At 50.7% G+C, this 22,624-nt stretch overlaps 1 long non-coding RNA gene across 1 annotated transcript; it reads left to right on the top strand.

The window, feature by feature from the left end:
• Window positions 1-5,223: 5,223 nt before the first annotated feature.
• On the top strand, window positions 5,224-6,442 carry LOC141953178 (uncharacterized). Its single transcript, XR_012631876.1, has 3 exons — window positions 5,224-5,302; window positions 6,067-6,225; window positions 6,322-6,442. It is a non-coding gene; the product is annotated as an uncharacterized LOC141953178 (long non-coding RNA).
• The last annotated feature ends 16,182 nt before the right edge of the window (window positions 6,443-22,624 follow it).

The following is a 22,624-nucleotide window of genomic DNA, read 5'->3' as shown; positions in this document are numbered from 1 at the left end:
CATGGCAAACAACTTTAATTTTCTAACCAAAGCCTTTTAGTTCTCTTCCCTTTCTTGTATATTTGTTACCGTCTTATGAAGTTTTTAATGTCTACTTGGAAACAAATACATTTTTTGAATTAGTCCCTAGGTTAATTGGGAGCTACACACCACTGAGAGCAATCCACATTAAAATATTAACCAAGAAAATGTAATAAGAGAGTGCGGGAAGTGCTAGGTACAGTCCCTTGTTTCAAAGCCAGACTGATTCCTGGCCAAGCTTTTGGAGAAGGGCTTAGAGAAGATTCAGGGTACTTGCCTTTTCTCTTTGATTTCTCCCAACAGCCTTAAATTTACGGAGAAGAGAGGAAGCCCACTGCGCAGCCCAGCGCCCCTGGCCATACCTACAGCACTTGGGCTCTGGGTACCAGGCTGTGCTCATCAGGTTTCACACACGCTGCTGCCTGCGTGCTCCGAAAACCGTAACAGTTCCTGCAAGTATACGTGAGACCCAGTCTCTCTTGTAGAACATTTTTAAGCGATGATGATGGTAAAGTGAAATTCATCTGACCTGAATCCCAGAGCTGGCAGGTGGGTAAAAGCATCTTTCTTGCAAACCCAGTACATGTGTTTTCAGTGAGGCTTGTGAGAATCGCTCTGTGGGTTTGAAAATTGTTTTTCAAGGTAAAAATGCAGCTTAAACATCAGGATATTTGTCTCACTGGAAGCCTTAGAGCCCTGCATTGTCCAGTGATGGTGCAGTCCTGTCTTGGGTGCTGGTCCTTTAGGTAGCACAGAGCTGTGAGAGCACAAATGAACTGCAGCATGTATCAAGGATCCTCATGCTGAGCGTCGGCTCGACTGCTTGTTCTGATGTCTCCAGATCTGTGAATTACAAGGACGAACAAAACCTTCCAAAGGAACCAGGCCATTGTGGATGCAGGGTTTGCATAAAGACAGTGCCAGGACCAGGCGTCTTTACACCTCTGTAACCACCCTGTGACTAGTCTTCCTATGAGTAACTAGCTGGGAATCAATTGCTCTTTGCTCTGCACCAACACACCCACAGAGCCGAGCCCCCGGAGGTGGGAGATGCGGCTCCACGTGCTTGCAGCGAGGTGGTTAAGCGGGAGGCTCAGCTGTCTGATTCAATAGCTGTTACCCACCGCTGCGTGGAAACCTCAAATCTTTCTATTGCTGCCTGCACCTCTGCCTGTCTGACCTCAGTATGGATTCATCCTATGGATTTAATTCAGATACATGCAATAGGGTGACAGATCAACCTCAAAGCTGGCTCCCAATGCAGGTTTCATGAGTGAATTTACACCTTAATCCATGTGCCGGACTCCCTCCCCCAGCTCCGTGTGGGAACTGGCTCTGTCAGGGTTGAACCTCTCAGCCCATGCCAAAGCCTCCAGTTCCCCTGGTTTATCACAAATGCACCATTGCTAGGCAGGGCTTTTGTTCTCCTAAACGCACCTGGTGTCCTTCAGAAGAGGAGATTTTCTGCAAGTAAACAGGGGAAGTGATGGCTTTGGGTTTCTCTGCATCAGAACTCGGCTGTTTTGCCCATGGTCGTTTGTTGGTCGGAAGCAGCCGGGGTACGGATGGAGTTGGCTGTTCTGTGAACAAAGCTGGCTCAGAGTTGTTGGGGTTTGTGTCACCTCTCTTGCTTTGAGGGACTCTGATTTCAATATCAGATAATTAGCTCCTATAAAGACGTGTGTGTGTCGTGAACTTGTTAGAATTTTTGAGCTTGTCTTTTTTTTTTTCTTCCCTTTTAAAACCAAGTGATCAAAACAGGAGACATCTCCAGATGTGGTCCTTGTTAACGGGGAGAGCGATGAACCCTCTGGGAGGTCAGGGGTGTATCCCTTTGCAACAACCAGAGGGTTTTTATCATCTGGCATTTTACCCTCTGTAAAGCTCAATAGTGGTACTAATGCCTGATTACCAGGTTTGTGTCATAAAAATGAAAGGGGATTAAAAACCAGGAAGTATGGCATAGGAATGTAAATGGTCTTTTAGTGTATGTTGAATTGTGAGAACCCAGGGACAGCTGAGCTTTTCTCATTTTATTTACTTTTTTATGTTAATGATGCTAATTTAAAATGAGAGTCCTTGTAGCTGGTCATAGAGGGGTTTGTGCTGATCAAAAAGTTGCGCTGAAAACCAGAGGGCTGCGATCAAGGACGGAGATGTTTTCTTGCTCAGGTCCTGAGACTGGTTATTTTGGGTTTAAAGATGTACCATGCTCAGGTCTGTCGTTTTTCAACATCTCCAACAAGTTCCTGCAAATCAGCTGAGGAATATTTCTAGAAAACAACAAATATGTGAAAAATATTAATGGCGAGATACTTTTGAGTTCATGAGAACAAATATTTGCATCGAGAACGTGATTATAGGTTACACTCATGAAACAGTAACACAGGCTGGGATTTATGTACCCAATTACATTTAACCCATGGTACCAACATTTCAGCTATTGAGTTTTCACAACAAGCTGCTCATTCGGCATCTGCAGGTGAAGAATTATTAGCAGGAAATTTCACTGTAGCCTTGGTATAAAAATAAAATTGATAGTGGGGAGAAGCAGCCTGTGCTTGTGCAGCGCTGCCATGCCCTTGTCTCTCACCATCTGCACTTCCTGCATGCATTTTGGTTTTATTAAGGTATTTTTAGCCCTTTTTTTTTTTTTTTCCTTATAGCCTCGCTACTGTTGACGATCCTCCTTTAAAATGCTGCGAAGAAAGCAGGAGACTTTTTTTTTTTTTTTAAATGCGCTGAAGTCCCATCAACCAGGGCTCAGGGATGACAATGGGGCTGTGGCTTCCCCTTGGTTCAGAACAATCTATAGAGCAGCTACAGGGAGAGGTGACCTGTGGACACTGTTTATTTTCTGCTGGATGAAAGAGTCAGCCGGTCATCGGTTCCTATAGCTGAAGAGGCTGGAACCCGCCGGGGGACCTGCAGGAAAGCGAAATGTCAGTGGAGAATGGCAACTCAGGAAAGCTCTGCCGAGGGGCTGGCGGTTGTCTGCATCCCACTGGGGGGAATAAAGCTGGGCCCAGGGGGGTAAAAGAGCCTGTCCAGCCCCTGGGCTCAGGGTGAGCCAGAGGCAGGGGAGGTCCCAAAATTTGAGTAAGAATCACGAAAACAGGACCTCATCAGGGTTAATTACATTTTCTTTTCTTTCTTTGAGTTTTTAGCCAGCTCTTGTATAAATCCTGCTTTTGTGATAAAATCCTCTTGAGCCGAGAGGTGACTTGACTTTGATGAAACGCTCATGCACTCCCAAAACCCTTGTTCCTAAATTTCCCAAAACCTGGTTTTCTGACTCGGATATTCCCCCCAGCTAAGGGGAGGGAGTGAAACAATACCGGTCCTTCACGTAAGGGTCTGGTCTGTGCAGGCACCGTCTGAATTCATCTGTGAGTGTTGGATGACAATTCCCCCTCTGTCACTACTGAGAGGAGTGGCTGATGCTGATGTATGATGCGCTCATGCTCTTACCTTCCCGCTCAGTTTCCACCACTGCACATGGTTTTGAGGCAACAGCCGTGGAAGATTACATTCAAATCAGATTCTTTGTAGTAAATATTTTTCTCCTACTGAAAAACACGAGGAAATTAAACTGAGAGTATTTAACAAAACATGCCAAAAAGTAAAGCTGCTAAGGTCTTTTCTTTTTGTTTTTACTGTGCACCTCGTTGTACTCACATAATTACAGACATCTGTGAAATTAAAACTGCGAATTGCTGATGTAAGAGAGTGGAGAAGCTGTGCTATGAAACATTTAAAATTACTGGATACAACATTTTTTCTATTGTTAAAGTAGCAGTGGGTGATCAGTAAGGAAGAAAAGTCCTCCCCAAACTCTGCTGGCAACTGTGTTAATTGTACTGGGAAATTAGAGGTGAGCTCTCAGATATCACTGCAGCTGATACCAGTAAAGTTTGCAAGTGTGCAGGGGATACTGCCCTCTGCAAGAAAGAAATTTCCATACTTGCTCAAGGGGCTTTAAAACTACATTTTCTTCACAAATCTAGCTCTAAGCCTTGTGTATAGTCCCACATTTGACATCTCAGTTTCCAAACCAATTTTTTTGCTGCTGTTAATAATTCTTCTGGTTGTTTTACTGTTAATGGACTGTTACAAAGCTCAGCAGAAGGGTTAGTATTTATTTTTTATCTAAGAACATTTTTAAAGGGTTTTCTTGAGGATGGGGAAGGGGGGTGGTTCACCACTACTTGAAAAGCAGTCAAACATGGGCCTTTTCCTAGCAGGCTCCAAACTAGAAAAGAGCTGAGTTACCTCATTTTTTAATACAAGCCACCTTACAGCACAAGGTAGAGAAATCGATACGCCCTCACCCAGCTTATCAGAAGCGCTGAAAATATTTATCATTAAATAGTGGTGATATAAACAAAAAGGAACACCTTCAGCCCTTGAGATTAAAAGTGGATTTACTTTATTCTTCCCAAGTACAGCGCTGTAAGAGCTCTGCGCAAGCACTGTGTGAAAACTGGTAGAGACACAGCATGGAAAAAGAAAAGCTTTTAAAGGGCATTCAGAAGGCAAAATAATTAAATAAAAAAAACCCAACAAACAAGAACAGAAACAAAAAACCCCCCACCTCTAAGCCACTGATTTTTAAGCTGATTTTAAATTGGTGCTGCCAACCCAAACTGTAAGACTGTTAGCACAGGGTAACATGCGCTTGGTGTGGTTTAATGCTATTTTAATTCTGTTGTTTCACCAGCTTTAGATAAAGCTGTTACTCTTCAGGCTCCTATTGCAAAGAAATAACTTGCACATTTGGGTACCTGGCATTTTGTCGTCTTCCTCCATTATTTCGAGGAAGCTGCAAAAAATAGAGTTTATTTGCTGTTCTTTCTTATTGCACTCAAAGGCCATCAGTGCTAAAGAGTTTCCTGGCTTGTAGCATCCTTCAACGTGAGTTCAGGAGTGGGTTTTGGCACACGGGCTTCACTCCATCCTCCAAGTTTCTGCTTAGATTTCAGCAGCTTTCCCTCTGTGCTCGGTGTCTGTAGAACGATTTCCTAATTTTCATTACAACAGGCAATGCTGTTTTTTTATTGGCCATGGAAAATCAGATTTCTTTAAAATGCAAATTTTGAAAATAGTTATATTTTTATCTTTCATCCCAAGGGATCACAGGCTTTACAAACCCTTTTTAATCTTGGATTGATTGATGTCAATGGGAGTTTTCCACTGGCTTCGATAGATCTTGGACTGGTCCCAGGGTGCAGCAATGCAACGATCTCTGGGAGGGAATGCAGCAGCTGTTAAACCTCATGAGGTGATGCTCTAGGACAAGAGGAAATGCTTTATCACGCTGAATAAAATAAAGGTAGCTCGTGGGCAGGCATCTGTGAACCCCTGAAGTAGTAAGAGGTCAGAGATGGGTCTGGGCAAAGAGCCTGGATCCCACTGTTGATTTAAAAACACCTCCAAGGGTGTCATCTGCCATCTCTGAGCACAGGATGTGCTGGAGGACCGAGGCTCAGCAGGAGGTGGGGGTGCCTGGGACCTCTGGGACGGCCTAGGGACACTGGGGGCTGGCGTGCCCCGCGGGGTGTCCGTGGGGTCTGGGAGGAGAAGGGACGAACTGTTTGGTGTTCATCTCACAGTGACATTGAGTGGGAAGAGGAAACGAAGCCTGGTATTGCTGGGGGAGAGAGAGGGAAGGGGAGGCCAGACTCAAGGAGAGGGATGGGGGGGTCACTCCATGGGGAGACCCGACAGCCCCTGTGCAGCACTGGGGCAGGGGAGATGTCAGGTCCCCAGTACAGGCTGGAGGTGCCCTGGACTGTCCTCTTTTCCACTGACTGGTTGTAGGAAGGTGTTTCTCCCACCAGGATTTAACTGTACCCCACTAAATGTCTCCACACTCTGATTACACAGCTAGTTATAGGAACGATGCTGTTGGGGGGGGGGGGGGGGGAGGGGTACGTGCTTGTATTAGCTCAGGGACAAGCTTAAAGAAATATCCTAATATGTGGTGTAATATAGACATAAATCACATCACTTTTTCATAACGTGCTTGATCAATCTGTGTTACAGATCCCTCCACTCTCCCATTCATAATGACGTGTCCGTCTGCGGTGCAAGATTAATAGTAGCCAGTTGGAGAACATTAAGATGACATTATCTGGAAAGAGAGCAAACACTGTTTGAATTAAGGATTGTAATAGGGTTGACGTTCCGAGTTTGTGGGATAAGGTAACTGACTGCTTGTACCCCTGGAAAAGCCCCTAATGCATAGACTGGCATTAAACCTGTCCTGCAGCAAAGTGTGGACACTTGTGTTTTGCTCAGAGATGGTTCAACCTCGGGACCAGGACAGCACTGAAGGGGCCAAAATGTGGCAGAGCTCCATGAAATGCTGAAGACGATCAAGCGCATCACCCAAGGGCTTCTGAACACCGAGATTTCAGACACGTGGGACTAACAGGTACCTTCCCACACACGGCCCTGCATGCAGAGCTGATAGATTTTCGAAGAGCTGATAGATTTTCTTTTAAAGATCTAAAAGCCAAGGGTTGAGACCCCATGAGATGCTTTAAAGCCAACATCCTCCTTTCACACGCTTTCACGAAGCAGCTGAGTTTGCCGCAACCTTCTCTCTTCTTCTTAGCTCCCTCTTCGCTCCCCAGCTCTGCTTTGAGGACCTTTGCAGAAAGGTAACTCCATGAGACACAGATGTCCTCTATTTGTCCTCCTCTGAACTATTCGGTTGCAGTTTCTTCTCCCAAGTTCGGTGCTAAAAATACTTTAAAGGTAAACCCCGGGGTGGCTCATTCCACCGATTCATTCTCCTCCTGCCTCCTCCTTCCCAGGAAACCTCCCCCACAGCCAAGCTGACTCTTTTATCCCACTGGAAAGGTGGTATTGATCTCACAACTTTACAAAGGGAGGGGAAACACGGCCCCTTTCATCTCCTCCTTGCATAGACTGATCCCCTTGTCCGGTTTGCATTTGATGACGGAAGAGTTTTAATCCAGAAGGATTGGAAATCTTTACCTGATCAAAGAATCCCCCTGCACAGCGAGGGCTTCAGATGGGGGCTGCAGCTGCAGAAGCAGGAGGAAAAATAGGGAAGCAAAAGGGACGCCCGGCTTGGGAACTGGTCTTAGGTGTTTGTGGGAATGTAATTGCAAAATGAGCTCAGCTGAACATTGTGTGGCATAAACCCTGGCGTGGGACGGCTGCAGCCGTCTCTTCAAATGAAATCCAAACTCCTGTGTGTTTGTTTTAATTCCCCCCCTCCCTTCTACTTCTTCATTAACTCAGTCATTTTTGAGCATGAACACCCAAGCTGTAAATCTGAGGCCATTTAGCAGGTGAGGTGAACTGTGAAAAGCAGATTTGCACAATTTGCAGATTGCTTGTTGAGGTGAGAGCTAATGCTGCTGACTCACAAGCTGATCTGATGCTGTTGGCAATCCCTCCCCAGTCTCCAGCTATTTCTATCGAGCCCTTCACCCCTCTCAGGTTTTGGCAGCATCCAAAGTTTATTCCAAGAACAGAACTTTTCTGGATTCAGCAAAGCAACTGTTTTTTCCCCCCAGTGGTGCAAATACACCATTGCCTCTTCCAGACCCTGTCCCCAAAGCTGCGTTTAAGTGGTCTCAGTTTAGACTGGGAATTAGTATTCAGGCAGGAGAGCCGGCTGCCGGTGGGAGCAGGAGGGACGCCTCGGCTCGATCTTTATTCATAATCCGAAAGGCTGTTTGCTCTCGGGGTTTGGGTTGCTGCAGTGGAGCCAGCCCCAGCTGAGCTGCAGACGACCTCTCAGGCGCTATGAGGCTCTGCTGGTTTTTAACATTTTGGGATTGTTTCTGAGCTCAGGCTCTCACCCAGCCCAAGAGGGGCAGAAAATCCTCCGGGCTCAGGGCTGGCACCAGCAGCGCTCACCTGGGGCAAACCTCGCCAGCGCCGTCTGGCTGAGCGGCAGCAGGCACCTCCCTTCATGTCCTGCTCAGTTTTCTGCCCCCATCACAGCCACCTCTTGTCAGTCCTCATCTCCTCTGCACACTGACATAAAACTACCTCCAGGTGTGAGCTTTGTGGTGGTTTCCACTGATCGCTTGGAAATCTGTGGTGGCGGTCGGGCAGGGGAGAAGGGTTTCCCTCCCCCAAGCATCGCTCCCACCAACCCTTCAGTTCCAGAACCTCCCAGACAGGGGAAAACCACTTGTTCTTCCAGCCCAAGGGCCTTTAGTCTGGGCTTTGTGCAGAAGCAGGAATTATTTTTTTTAATCCTGCTTCTCACGGCAGTTTGCATCCTTCTCTCAGAGGGTAACAAGCTCTGGAAGTTCAGCAACATCTCCCAGGGTGAAGCCAGCACCTGGTATGTCCCTGGGCTGGGATCTGCTGGGAGAAGGGGGTGAGGGATGTGATGCTCTTGGGGACCAGATTTTGTTGTGCCTCCCTGGCTGGAGACACCGTGGTGTCCTGAGCAGCCACAAAACAGCCGCCACAAGACAAAGCTCTCGTGAGCTCCGTCCTCGTGCTGCCCAGGGAAAGGCAGTGATAGATTAATTTGAACAAAGATTAATCAATAATTTATGCTGGTGTTTTCACTCACCTGGGGCTTAGACAGACTTTGATATGATTTGATGGGGTCAGACCCACCTTGCTTTAATTAAACGTGATGCTGAAAATTAAAAGGAAAACCTATTGGCTACTGGAACTGAAATCAATCTGTGATCAGTAACAAGAGACTGATTAAAGAGGTGATGCCCGGTAACGAAAGGACAGATTCAGCAGACGCTTTCTGAAGGCCAGATTAGCGGGACATATTGAATGTAAATACACTTATTGGCGTTTTGTCATGGCGTGGCCTTTAGCGAGCGAGCTGTTTGTATGCGGTGATAAATGGCTTTGCACCAGGGAAGGTGCTGCGGGAATTCAGGGCTGCACTGGATGCTCTCCCGGAGCACGGCGGGGGTGTTGGCTGGGGACAGCGTGGAGCCGGGGCAGCATCTGGTAGAAGAGCTGAGCCCCGTGCACCCACCGCCCCTTGCTCGGTGGGGTACAGGCAGGTTAAGGCAGTGGGAAATTAAGTTTGTCTGGTTTTTTGGCAGTGAGTTGCCTGCCAACGGGCTTGTGCAAAGGCAAATTCATGCAGGACTCCGGGTGTGGCAGGGGATGGGGTCTGGGTGCAGCCGGCTGCTGCGTGCTCTTGCCTTTCTCTGCCACTGCTGAGCTGTGGTTGGGCTTTACAGAAGCGGAGCTGCAGCGGCATCACAAAACCCGCTCTGGACTGAGAGCAGGAGGGTGGTTAATGACAGACCCAGCAACTTGCAGGGACTTATTAAGCAGTGTTGCGTCTGTCCGGGGGGAACAGAGATGCTCTAGGAGGAGAGATGCTGTAGGAAGGAGGTTGAAACCAGAGCTCTGACAGCACAAGGCTTGGGGCAGGGAAGCCAGAGAGACCAAAACCAGCGCTTTCAGGAGGAGAGGACTTCACCCTGGGAATGGGGCAGCGTTCCAGGGACCCTCAAGTGAATTAGGGCTCGTTTGGGGAGCTCGTGGGAAAGGGAGAAATTCTGAGGGCAGATACCGTGCTGGGCTCTTCGCTGCTGTCAGTAATGATGTAAAATGAAGTGAAGGGAATGGTGGGGACGGTTCCTTCCCTTGGCTCTTGCAATTGCTCTTTTTTAACTTCCCTGTCACTTTGCAGGGGGAAAGAGACGATGGGGAGGCAGGTGCTGGCTGCAGTGAGAAGTACAGGATTTTCAGAGTTTCAGAGGCTGCAGGCAGGAGATGGATTCACCATGGGCAAGGCAGAGCCGGGAATAAAGCGTCCTCACGTAGTGCCATGCTGGTGGAAATAGGCTGGATTTGGGGGTGAGGGAGAGAAGCCTCCCTGGGAACAAGGTGACTTACGTGCCTTAAAATAAGCTTTTGCCATCAATTATTAATACACAGGGTCTTGGAAGCAGCTCAGAAATGAGGCGTGTGTGCAGGGCTCCTGCCGGCACAGGCACCGCGGCCGCAGGGGGATGGGGATGGGGACAGGGTTGGGGACAGGGATGGGGACAGGGATGGGGATGGGGAGGGAAGCGGGCGAGGTGCGGCACGTGAGCCCACAGACCCGCCGGCCACTCGGGGAGGGGGGGGGGTTGGAAGCCGCTTCCTCCCCTGCCTGCCTTGTTGGGGCTTTGATTCCTCACTGACAGCATGCTGAAGGATTGATCTGAGCAGGATAAATAATTCATGAGCTTTTTGGTTTTTTTGAGCAGCTGTGAATTTTGAGATGTGAGCTCTGCACAGCAGACGCTGTTGGGACTAAAAGAACAGTTTGAGGAGAAAGCTGTGTATTTTTGTTGTTGTTGTTGTCTGTTGCCGTTTATAATTTCTAATCTCCTTTTTCTTTTTCTTCTCCTTTATTATTTTTAAAATTTCCCCCCCTACCACAGGCCTGTTTTGTTCCTCTGGCTCTCAGCAGGTGGCTGTGGCAGAGGCAGCACCCCACTGCGAGTGGATGGCTCCACCAGCCACGCTGTGCCAGGGCATGGGCATGGTCTGAATCTCAGCACTGGGTGAAACTATAACCTCTGCCTGAAGGGAGAGGCTTCCCAAGGACATCTGCTGCTCACGTGTGCCTGTGGAGCACCTCAGATCCACCTCTGACCACTGGCATCTGCAAAGCCTTTGTTGCTCCAAGCCCTGAAGTTCAGGGGGGTGAATAACCCCTCGGTTTCTGCCTCTGTGTCCTGGGAACTGAGGTTGCAGCACAGCTCCTCTGTTGCCGTCTGCTCCTGATGGGCAGCACACGGATCCCCTTGGAAAACAAGGGTCGGAGCAGCTCTGTGCACAGCGGCATGGGTGGGAGAGGGATGGTTGGGGCTGTTGGCAAAAAAAAATGCCTAAGGAGGCTCAGGGATGGCTGAGGACCTTTCCTTGGTGGTGTCTGGGCTCGGGGAGGGGTGTGTTGCTAGAAAAGCTGGACTGAACCTCCCAGGAGCATTTACCCAGCTGCCCAAAGGGCCAGCCCGGGCTGCCAAAACTGCTTTAACCAGCATTTAATGTTTCCTGGATTATCTGGTAGCATTTGTTAGCTGGGGCCCCTGGCTAGATCTTTACCAATGGCTTAAAATCAATCGTGCAAAGCTGCGAACGTCGTAAGCTTTCAACTTAACCCCACTGATCAACACTCGCTGCGAAGCTGGATGCTGTAAAACCACCCTGAACACCCACGTGCTGACTCCAGGAGATCCCAGGAAGGGAAAACGTGGTTCAAAAGATTTCGTAAGGAAAAGTTAATGGTAAAAATATTCTGTTGCAAGTCAGCCAGAAGTTGTAGACTGAGGTTCCTGCATCGGTTTACAGCCAAGTTCACAGCAGAGGCAGGCGGCGTAGGGAGGCATCCTGCAGCTGCATCTGAGTCTGGGAGGGGACCTGCTAATGCTAATACAAATCAGGGAAAAAAAAAATCTTTGCTGTAGCAAAGTTTATTTAGGAAAATGAGAACAAGAGGCAGCCCCTGCACTGCTGAGGTACGTGTGATGGCGTCTGAAAGGCCATGAGGGCAACATGCACCAATGCTGCCATCAGCCTGCCATGGAGAGGAGGAGGGAGGTGAGATGGGAGCTCTTCGCCTTCCTGCCCCCCAAATCAACCCCAAGTGCTGCTGTCCGAGCCCAGAAAGCCCCTTCCTGGGGAGCAGGGTTTGCAGCTGGGCAGGGCTGAGCTGGGGGTTCTGCAGCCCCATGGAGGGAGCAGAGCCAAGACTGGAGACGTGTCCATCACTGCCCCTCGTGCTCAGCACAGCCGAGGGCTTCTCCAGGGCTGCAGGGACAGACCCTCGCTCTGCCCCGGAAAGGGGCTGGGGCCAGACCCTTGGTGGCTCTGGAGGCCCCTGTTCTGTGGCTTTCACTCCAGGGTGGGATTTTCTTTGTCCTCCAAACAGCTCTGGTTTGCCAGAAGATCAAAACTGGTATAAAATATTTATTGGGGTATTCCCGTGTCATGGGGAAGAAGGTGTGTTGAGAGGTTTTGCACCACTTCACCTGACTCATCCAGGTTTTCATTTGTTCACTGCAGAGCAGGAAGACAGGATGAAGTCTGTTCTGTGTTGAACCCAGGAGGAGACTCACAGGGACTTTTCCCAGCAAGTCCTGCAGGTCCTCAGCTCCCAGGAGCTGATGGGGATCTCGCTGCTGGATGTCCCAGGCCAGCTGGAGCCAAGCGAGAGACGAGAGGATACTCGCAGCCACACAGGTACTTTGGGCTACGTTTCATCAGCGATAAGCAGTTTCAGGCTGATGGAAATTATTCATGAACTTGTGCTGAATTAGACAAGGAGTTGATGAATGGTGGGTTGGGTTTTGTGTCAAAATGTTTCTTCATAATACTTAAAAAATGGAGTATCTTGACTCTTTGTTTTGAAATGATGTTAAAGTAACTAAATTTGACCAACACTGATTTCATAAAGAGGGGGAACACCTAAACAACGTGAGACATTATGTTTGGTGGTGAAACATTTTTAGTATTTTTTTTCATTTTCTTATTTTGATGACAGAAGGAAAGAGGAAGCTTGGGGGGGAGGGACTTTTTTACTGAAGGCCACAGCAGTTTTTATAACCCTGCCTTTTGTTGGGTGGGTGGAGGTGGTTGGGGACAGTAAAGCAATATTTGCTATTTAATTCTTGGCCTCTTACATAGAGACGGAAGATATTTAAAGAACAGTAAAATATCTCCACCATACTGAGCGCACGAGGGCTTTTCTGCCTTCCCCTCTGCAGCGCAGCGAGCACACCTGCCATCCCAGAACCTTCCTGCAGACCCCACGATCCCCTCGCTGGCGAGCAAAGAGATGCAGAAGCCACCCATGTTGGACACGTGGATGATTAATCAGCTAATTAATTAATGAGTCTCTGGGATCCAGCTGTGAATGAGTTTAACTGGGTTTTGTTTCTCTCTTCAGTGGCTTAATGATGTTCATGACAACTTTCCCTTTGGACCAGGAGATGGACCTGCAGCAGCAAAACTTTACATCAAGAGCTTGATCTGCTCAGTCACACCCACCTGCCACGAAGGAGGCACAGCTGTGCCGAGAGAAGGAGATAAACACTTGAAACGCGGGATGAAGGAGGCTTCAAACATCTCTGCTGCCTGCAAAATAGATTTCTGTTTCCAACTCCCTTCCTGAAAGCCACAGAGATCACAGGGAGACGCTCAGAACAGGTGGAGATCTGTGGCAAGACATTACTTATTCATGAAATAATCTGTAATCATTCCTGTAAAGCGTTGGGGTTGGAAGGGTCACTGTAATTCAGATGAATCCTGCTTACTCGTTTCCATTTCAGGGGTGGTAGAGCCCAGCACCGAGGGGGACAAGGCTCCTCTGGCGCTGGAGGAGAGCCGGGGCACTCATCTCTCTTGCAGTTGGAAAAGCACAGGGAAAGCTTGGGAAGGTTTTTCCTTGGGAAAAGCTACTTGAAACATGGCAGCAGCCTCCTGGGTGAAGAGCGAAGCAAGCACCTTGTCTCTGAGCCGTATCCGTGGGGTCTGTGCAGCACTGCTCTGTGCTGCCTCCGTGCCAGCTGCAGGACCAGGATGCTTTGGAGGTGCCTCCTCAGGGCTCGACAGCCAAAAAGCGGGAGGGAGCAGGGCTCTGTCCCACATTTCCTGGGGTACCTGTAGGAGCCGAGAAATGCTGTGGGATGTGTGCGGTCCCTGGGTGCCTCCTCTCCCCCCACTACTGCTGCAAGTGCCAGGGTGGAGACCACCAGCTGCTGCATCCATCCCGCAGGCAGCTGCGATTCCTGCGCTCCAGCTCATCCTCGGTCAAGTTATTCCTCTTCAAAAATGGTGGCACAAAAGCCAGCAGGAAACAAGACATCTTGTGAAAGGGGGAAATCTGTTTCATTAATCAATAGGAGATCAAATGCTCCTTGCTGGAGCACTGCGGTGCAATTAGAGTTATGAGATTCACGGGTAGTTATCACATCACTGCTAATTAATTTGCTGTGTTAAGAGTATCCGGCAAAGGGCTGAACACGGTCTGCTGGCAAGGAGTATCCTGCAATAATTCACGCAACGCCGAAAACGAACCATAATGAGAGCTGATGGACAGCATCGACGTGGAGGACTTCATCCCACACAGGAATACTGCTGCATCCAAGGCTGGAGCCAGCACCTTCACTGCAGCAATGTCCCAAACAGCAGCAAAGAAGCAAGGAAACCCCTTTTTTGCCAAATCTGTGCTGAGTATTTGGGAAACTAGAATTCATTTGCTTTGAAAACGCGTCATAAACCTGAACAGCACCCGTGGCGCCACTGTCAGTCAGACACCAGCACCTCCATCCCACAGACGGGGAAGGCCCGGTGGTGAAGGTGGGATCCCCACATCCCCCCAGCAGAACAAGGGCAGGGGTCTGCGGGGGACCCCACGTGCTCCTGGCATTGTCCAGCCCATGCTAGTTTGTGGCGTAGTCACCTGAGATGGGCACTGGGTCTCCATGCCCAAATGCCACCTCCTGCCCTGCACAAGGTCACCGGTGCTGCACACGTGGGTCATTGAGCATCCTGGCTCCTTGTCACTCTCACTGCACGTCAGATTTTTAAAACAAAAAAAATAGGAGAGAACTGATTCTGGATGCTCAAAGGATGTTTGAGAACAGACTTTCCCGACAATCCCACTCTTGCACACGTGGCCGTGACCTCTCTGGGGCTCCCATCCTGGCTGGGCCCCCCAGGCTGGCTGCTGGCACCGACTCCTCCTGAATGGCCCCGGGCACTTAACGGGGCCTTGGAAAAGCGCCCAGTCTGCTCCTGCCCTACGCCAGGATTTCATCAGCTTGCAGTCGAATATTAGGGCTGGTGCTGCATGTTTGATTGCATTTCTAGTGCTCCTGCGTTCCATGGGGCTGGGAATCACTTCTCCACCTGAAAGAAGAGGATGCACAGGGACTCCTGTGCAAATTGGTCCAGAGAAGAGCTTGAAAGTCCCAGAAGGGACCAAGGTACTTTCAGGGATGGGGCTGGAGCTTGGCTCGGTGTGAATGTCACCCCGGGGCATCGGGCAGCAGCTATCCCAGGTCTCTGGATGAAGCTGCTCCTTCCACCCACTCCCAGAGGCTCATCCTTGGTCCTTTGATCAAACTGAAATACTTTCCATGTCCCCTTGGATGTCAATAGCAGAGCTGTGACGTGCTGCAGCCCAGGTTTTTAGGACAAACCCAGATTATTCTGCAAATCCAAGCACTGGGGGCTCTCCATCCCCTTGGTGCGACCCGCTGCCCATTTGGTACCAGGGTCGTTGCTGCAGGTTCCCTCCTGTGCTCAGGTAAGTCATTCACAAGGTGGGTCCTGGGGACGTTCAGGCTGGACGGGACCTCAGGAACAGCCCAGGCTCCTCTCCCCTTCTTTTACGTGCAAAACTTATTAAGAAAAAAAAAAAAAAAAAAAGAACCAACAAATCAAATCCAACTAGTTCTTCAGCTTTATTTGGATGGAGGCCTAAAACACAGTCTGGCGAGGCCTCGCGCAGCACAGATGGAAATCCTATATGGGGCTACTGACTCACAGCACTAAAAAAAAACCTGTTAGTCAACGTTCAAAAGGGCTGGAGCTCCTGAAGAAACCCTCCACAGTCACCACGGGGGATGCTCCGCCTGGGGACCGCTATGGACAGGGGACTGTGTCCCAGGACCTGCATCCCCCCGCGATGGTCCCAGGGCTGATGGGTGTTGAGCACTCAAAGCCTTGGTGGGGTAAAGAGGTGGATGTTATCAACCAGGGTTTTCGCCTCCCCTTCTCCTGTTTACTGATTTCTCCTCAGCATACTGTGCTTTTTAATCCATCCAGGTCACAGCCTGCTCAAGCGGGGCCAGCCATGGGGTCAGCACTAATGATATGCTAATGAGGATGGGGCAATCAATTCCCCCCTAATCAGGCCATCGATCCTCACTGCAGGTGTTTCTGATCTTGGGCTGTGCAGGAGCAGCATATGATTTTAATGTGGAGGGGCTCTTTGAAGCCGATTGTCACAGCAAGACTGGACTTGGAGGAGACTCATAAGGCTTAAAATGAAAAAAAATATTAAAAAAAATTTAAAAGAAGGTTTGGGGATTGGAGCATCGTTTTGGATCCAAGTGTTGCTCTCTGTTCTGGTAATGAATAAAAGCTTGTTGGCAGCAGTGGGTGGGGGCACACAGGGGTCTGGTCCAGGCTGGGGGCTGGGGATGCTGCAGCACCCAGACCCAAGGGGTGGGGGAAAGCTCCTTCCTGCTCAGCTCTGTGCCATCGACAAGATCTCACAGAGCCAGCATTGCATACATGCCCACGCACACCCTCACGTCTGCCCCAGCGATTCCCACGTCTCTCCCAGCGGCAGCTCCAGCACCTTTCTCGCAGGAGATGTCCCACCTGCAGGTCCCTTCCTCTGCCATGGGGCACGTCATCTCTCAGGACGTTGGGAAACAATTGCAGCACTGCCCAAGCAGAGCTTTCTCCAGAGGGACACTAGAAAGGTAACGGGTTTCCAGGCATTTCTCTGCTGCTGCTGATCTGGCAGAGCCTTGCGCGTGGAGGTGCTTGGAGGGATGGACACGTCCCATCCTGCACCCGCTGCAGCACCCAGGGGATGCACAAGGATAACATTGGTGGGACAGATCCCAGACCCCCTCCTCCGTCATTGCCTTTTTCCTGCAAGAAGAGCAGCATTTGCTTTCCCCTTGCCTCCAGTTTCCTCCATGGCCAGTGAAACAGGACTGGCGGGGGTTTTGCTCCCATCCCTCCCTATCGCAGGGGCCTCTTTGCCAGCATGAAACTTTTGGGAGCTTTCACGCCGCCACCATCTGCATTGCCATGTTTGAAGTGATGGGGAGAGGCTCTCCAGGACGGCCTCTGCTGTGTGGACACAAAGGTGAGTAGCGAAGCCTCTTCTACTGTGTAATTTCCCCTTATTAGTCATGCAGCTTTGGGATGTTTACGTGCCTCTCCGATTTAGTTGAGGCAATTGCTTTTAAGGGCTGATTATTTATGGATCTATAGTACACAGTGCCAGCAGGAATAAATTTCCCCATCTAAATCAGTTATTTTCCCAGCACGATGCACTCCCCTCGAAATAGATGCACCCACCCCCTCATCACCCAGCCTGGGTGTGTGGCGGCAGGCGCCCACCAGCACGGCACAGCCCGGTGCAGCTCCCACCGCCTCCTCCAGCTGCCTCAACGCACCAGCTTGCCCGGCTGGGGTTTCCCACATGCTCCTCTCCACTGGGGTTTGCTGGAGGTGCCTGCTACAAAAGAGTGGCTTTTTAGTGGTTTTTAGGTCTCCTGCCTCCTATAGTAGCCATAAGCAGATGCACAAGAGCGAGCAGGAACAGGTCAAGGTGTTTTATCCCCCCTGATATTTTGTGTTTGAACTCTCTAATAGTTTTTTAGTGTCAACCGTTTTTTGGTCAGGGAATTTCCTGAGCCTGAATTGCCTTGCCCACCTCTCTTTAAGCTCCTCATTCACTTTCCTCTTCAGCCTATAGGTATTTTCCACGTGCATCAGCCTTGGTAAGGACTTCAGCAGCTCATATGACCCCTACATGGAGAAATCCATTTAACCACCTCTAGTCCTTGCACCAGGAAAGCCTCTCTTCCTTGCAAAGGGAAATTAAAATCCCCCTGTATTGCCCAAAGCCACCCTTCTGCACTCAGAAAAGGAGGAGGCGATGGGAGGGCGGCTCTGCTGCCTGCAAACCCTGCACACGCTTCGCGGTTGTTGGGTTTCAGTGTCTTGTTGCATCTGGAAAGGCTGGAATTAAAGTTGCATGTGTGCAATGTTGCAGGGTCCCAGCGTGGGTATACGAGTGCGCATCCAGCCCAGTCCTCCAGCTCACAGCTTTAATGGGAAACACTCTCACACCGAACCCAAACTGCTCCTCCGTGGCCTCGCGCAATGCACAGCTCTTGGCATGGCCCTGCTCAGCCAAGCACAGCAAGGACAGTGACAGGGCCAGACCCGTCCCTTGGCCCCAGCCAGGACTGCCGGCATTGCCACCCAGCAGGCTCGTTGGCTTAATTAGAGGTATTGGGATTTGTGCTTTTGCTTTGGGCAAAACCCTCTCTCCAAATCAGCCCTGCCCCGAATTAACCTGGGCTGCGCTCGGAGCTCTCTGTGGATCCACACAGACGAGTTAACTGGAGCTTAGATCTGGTATTCTCACTCGATCATGCTCAGTTACTCCAAGGGAAGTAAAATAAGGATCAAAAGAGCAAGAAATGCACTTAAAAAATGATCAGCATCTCTGAAGTGACAGCACCTGGGAGCAGAAGGAGCAAACCAATCTCTGGGAGGAAAAAGCGCTGGCAGCACTGAAAGGAGATTGGGAGCAGGGGACAGCCGGGGGGGGGCTCCTGCAAATGAGATGATTGAGGAGCCGCTCACTCGAATAACGCGGCCAGCAGCAGAGATGGAGACGGCTCTCAGGGCGCATTAGGAAGTCATCAGTATTGCCCGCGGTGTGGCCGTGCCAGCGCCCAGTGCTCGGGCTCGCCGGTGGCATTTGCCCTCTGTTTGGCTGGGGGGTGGCAGGGGGGTGTTTGCGTTACGGAGGGGCTGGGTGTGCACGGGGCGGGGGTGAGTCTTCTTGGACATGTTTTCTGGCAGGTGGATTAGTTCTGTGCTGTTTTTTTCCCCGATCTACTTGTCAGTCCTGATATTATCGTTAATTAGAGCGTACAGCCAGAGTCAGGTAACGCGGCGCGAGCGGCCGGCTGGCCTGTCGTTAGCTGTGCTCGGGGCAGAGCCGGGGCTCATGCGATTACGTGTCCCAGTGTCCTCACCAGCACAGCCCGCGTCGAGGGTCATGCTCACGCCTGGCGTGCTCGGGTACCCGTAACCGTCGGCTGCGCCAGGTCTGCCGGCGTTACACAGCGGCTCCTGCCAGCGCTGCCTCTGCTGAGTCAGCAGGTTCCTTGCTCCCGCTGAGTCAGCAGAAAGCACCATCCCACTCACCCAGCGTTGCCGGGCTGTGCCCTGGGGAAGACCGGCACTGTCCAAGATGTTTCCCCAGGCACCTCCCCAGTAAAAGAAGTGGCGCGTGCAATATTACATTTCTGCCAGCTTGATGCCATCTGCTGCCAGACGCTGATCCCGGCCTGACACCAGCACAGAGGTGACCAGGCAAGAATTTGGCCCCGCAGGCAGACGATGGCAGGTCAGTCAGTGACTTTCACAGTGATGTTACAGCAGTTTGGTCCCGTAACCGCAGCCCTGGGGCTGGATTTACCGCTGCCTCGCTGGGCTCTGAGGTCCCTGGCTGCAGACACAGTGGGTGCCACCCCACCAGAAGCCACAGGACTTCATGGGTCAAAGCCACTGCCCCAGGTGGGGTGTGGGGTTCCCCAAACATGGGGGTCCCTGCAGCCTTTGAGCTTTCCCAGCCCACCGGGCTCTCCTGCACAGAGCTGCACCCCCAGCACAGCCCCTGCCCTGGCTGGGGGGTGATGGGGCATTTAGGATGCTGAGCTGGGTACTATCACCTCCCCTCTAGCAGCCCCTGTACCAACCCCTCCTTGTGTCCACCCCATGCCAGTTCCCTCCAGCATCCTTCTCCCAGGACTGGCGTGTTCCTTGTCCGGGCTGCAGCCTGTCACCGTCACCAGTCACAGCCCGGAGTTGGCATCACCCCTCTCAAGGTCAGGAAGAGCTTTGGGGCTGTCTCTGTTCTCTCCCCAGGCTTCACTTTCCCACCAGCACGCTCCCTTCATCAGCAAGAAAACTGTCTTTTCTTAACACTTATTAAGCCCTAATTTTCATCTTATTCATTACTACCAAGTCATTAAGCTGGCAAGGAATTAAATGAGGTGAAATGAAAAGAATTGAAAGAAGACTGAAGGGTTTGGGGTGGTTGGGTTATTTTTTAAAAGAGACCAGAAAATAATCTCCCAGGATTAAGCAGGTGAGAACGACTAACCCTGCGGAAGGGCACGTAAGACTTAGAGATGAAGTTTCTAATTAAGAAGAGGCACCAACGGACCCCGAGGGGCGTCCGTCCGCTCCTCCCTGCCCGCCGAGGCGACAGCGAGGACAGCTGGGCACCGGTGGCTCCCGGCGGAGCAGCTCGTTGTTAATGTCTCTGCTCAAATAAAAGATGCTGCAGCTAGAAGTGGGGGACCCAGTGGATATTTGTGAGGTGTCCAAAAATAGTCTGTGCCAAAGTGACTGCTATTGGTGCCAGACTAAGGCCCTGAGCTTATAATATATATATATGTGTGTGTGTGCATTTAGGGATATTATTAATATATTAATATGTTAAATATACAAATATATATGTTTAGGGTATATATTTAAATATATGTCTGTATATATAAAGTCACTGCTTTTAGAAAACAGTCTTCAAGCTGCAGGGTTATCGACCAGCCCTTGCTGGGTGTTTTCTCCACAGATGGGTCTCCGTCAGCCGTGCTGAGTGTGCATACGGCATTTATGAAATGCTTTGAAATCAAATGTGGTGTCTGTCCGTCTGTCTGTCCCTGCCCTCCTCTCCATGATGTCCCACTGCCTGCGTGTCCCCAGGGCTCCTGGCACGGCCCCAGGGCATCTCCTTGCTCTGGGACAAGGCTCGGGTTTCCCTGGTGAGCACCCGGGAGGTGGTCACAGCCCAGCTTTGGGGTGACCTGAGCCTCTCCGTGGGTGACCTGAGCACCCCATCCCTCGAGGAGCTCATTTCATCCCCATTCCCAAACCCATCACCCACCCGGGCTCTGCAGCCACCGGGCGAACTGGAGGGATCGGTTGCCACGCGGGCATGTCACGCTAGTGTGTGACTTTTTTATTTTTATTATTGTTTCCTCAGACTGAATTAAAATAATGGTTATACAGAACAATGTCAGACCCGCCAAAGGAATCCCAACTCTCTGGTGACTTCATTAGCACCAGTGCCTCCAGTCAGCAAAGTCACGGGACTTTATTAGCACACGGTGGGTTTTCTTCTCTTGCCTTCGCACATGCAGAACCCTCATTAGTGGGGAAGACAGAGCACTTAAGAGTCCCGTTAAGTTTCTGTCCTGACTTGTTTCATCTCCTCCTTTCCTGACATGCTGCTCCATCACCTCCGGTCTCGCCAGCAGAGCGAGCGAGGATCTGCCACAACCATGTAGATTTGGGACCCAGCATCCTCCCAGCACCCCGGTGCTCATGTCCTGCCAGGGACTTGGGTCACCCCCTGCTCCCCCTGCCCAGCCACGGGGACCCAACTGATGTCCCTGGCCCCACGTTCGGGTTGTGCTCCCATCGCTCACCAGCAGACGTGCACCGAGCTGGCCAGCCTCTGCTAGTGCCATCCCTGCTGGGAATATCCCAGTTCTCAGGCAACGGGAGGCAGGAAGACCACAAGACAAAGGTACATGTAACACACCTCCCTTCCTGGCCTGGTGTTACTGGTTTTAAACCCACCTGGGCGGGAAGCTCTGAATTCCCAGAGCCCTGATTTAGCCGGTACCCGGCGGGTTGGGGTTTGTTTCTGTTTACAGCCCTACTTCACATTCAACACGTCCCTGGTTGAATTGCGACCCCGCTGGTCTCCCGTTCGTTTTGGTGCATTCAGGATCGTAAGAGGCTGTTATTTTATGATGGATTAATGACACTGTATTTGCTTTTAGTCTGTTTTATGGTGCCCTGAGTGCCTCGGCTATAACTCTTCTGTTTATTTGTTTTATTATCCCAACAGGCTGCTCATGGAGATTACTGCGAAAACACCCACTTTCCCCACCGTGTGCTCCCCCCGAGAGGCTGGAGGAGAGATCCCACCCCAGCTGAGGCACAGGCCCCTGGCTCAGCCTGTCTGTGCTGTGGGAACGCTCCTTTGAAGCTGGGCTGGTTGCGAGGCAGGGGGCTGCCTGGGGAAGGAGGGAGGAGGGAGGGGGTGTGGGAAGGCATAGCTCTTTTAATTCAGTGTCTTTCTCAATGCATTCACCCACTCGTGTGCGGGGCTTGTTGTGGGCACCACCCTGGAGCAGGAGGAGCTGGGCCAAGGAGCCAAGGGCTTAGGAGAGGAGGTGCAGAGCCATCCCTGCTGCAGGAGGACACATCCATCTCCCCTTCATCCTCACTGCTGGGGCCCTTCTCTGTCCTCGCCTGGGTACAGGCTCCTGAGACAAGTTGTGCACATGGGTCAGGTTTGACTGGAAGGCAGATGCAGGCTCAGGGCTCTCCCCACCTCTGGGGATGACCCTGGGGGTAGCCCCAGTCCCGTACCTGCCCACCACCCCGGCTGCTCTCCCACCTCCCCTCCCCTGGAGGCTCCAGCACTATCTCATCTCCCCTCTCCTCCCCTCCCCAGGGTTTCATATATTTTCAGTGAAGTACCCGAGTGCTGATAACTCACATTAGCACCTTTGGCTGATGTATGTCAGCGCCAAGGGCCCGATTCCATTCCAGCTCAAAGCCCAGCTGCTAATTTCCAGTAGCAAAGATCAACTGGGATCTTTGGGGATTAGAGCAGTGGGTGGAGGGGGAAACCAGAAATGAAAGAGGAAGATAAACATAAAAGTCATACAAAACAAATAGCTGGCAGTAACTCCATTAAATCAGACGTTTTTAAAAGGAAATATTAAAATATTAACTATGTAATTAAGTATTTATTAATTAAAAACGAAGCCAAGCCACA

This window comes from Strix uralensis, chromosome 21, assembly GCF_047716275.1.
Source record: "Strix uralensis isolate ZFMK-TIS-50842 chromosome 21, bStrUra1, whole genome shotgun sequence".
NCBI classification, from domain to species: domain Eukaryota; kingdom Metazoa; phylum Chordata; class Aves; order Strigiformes; family Strigidae; genus Strix; species Strix uralensis.
Note: the sequence above shows the minus strand (reverse complement) of the source record. Positions and strands in the feature narration are given on the sequence as shown.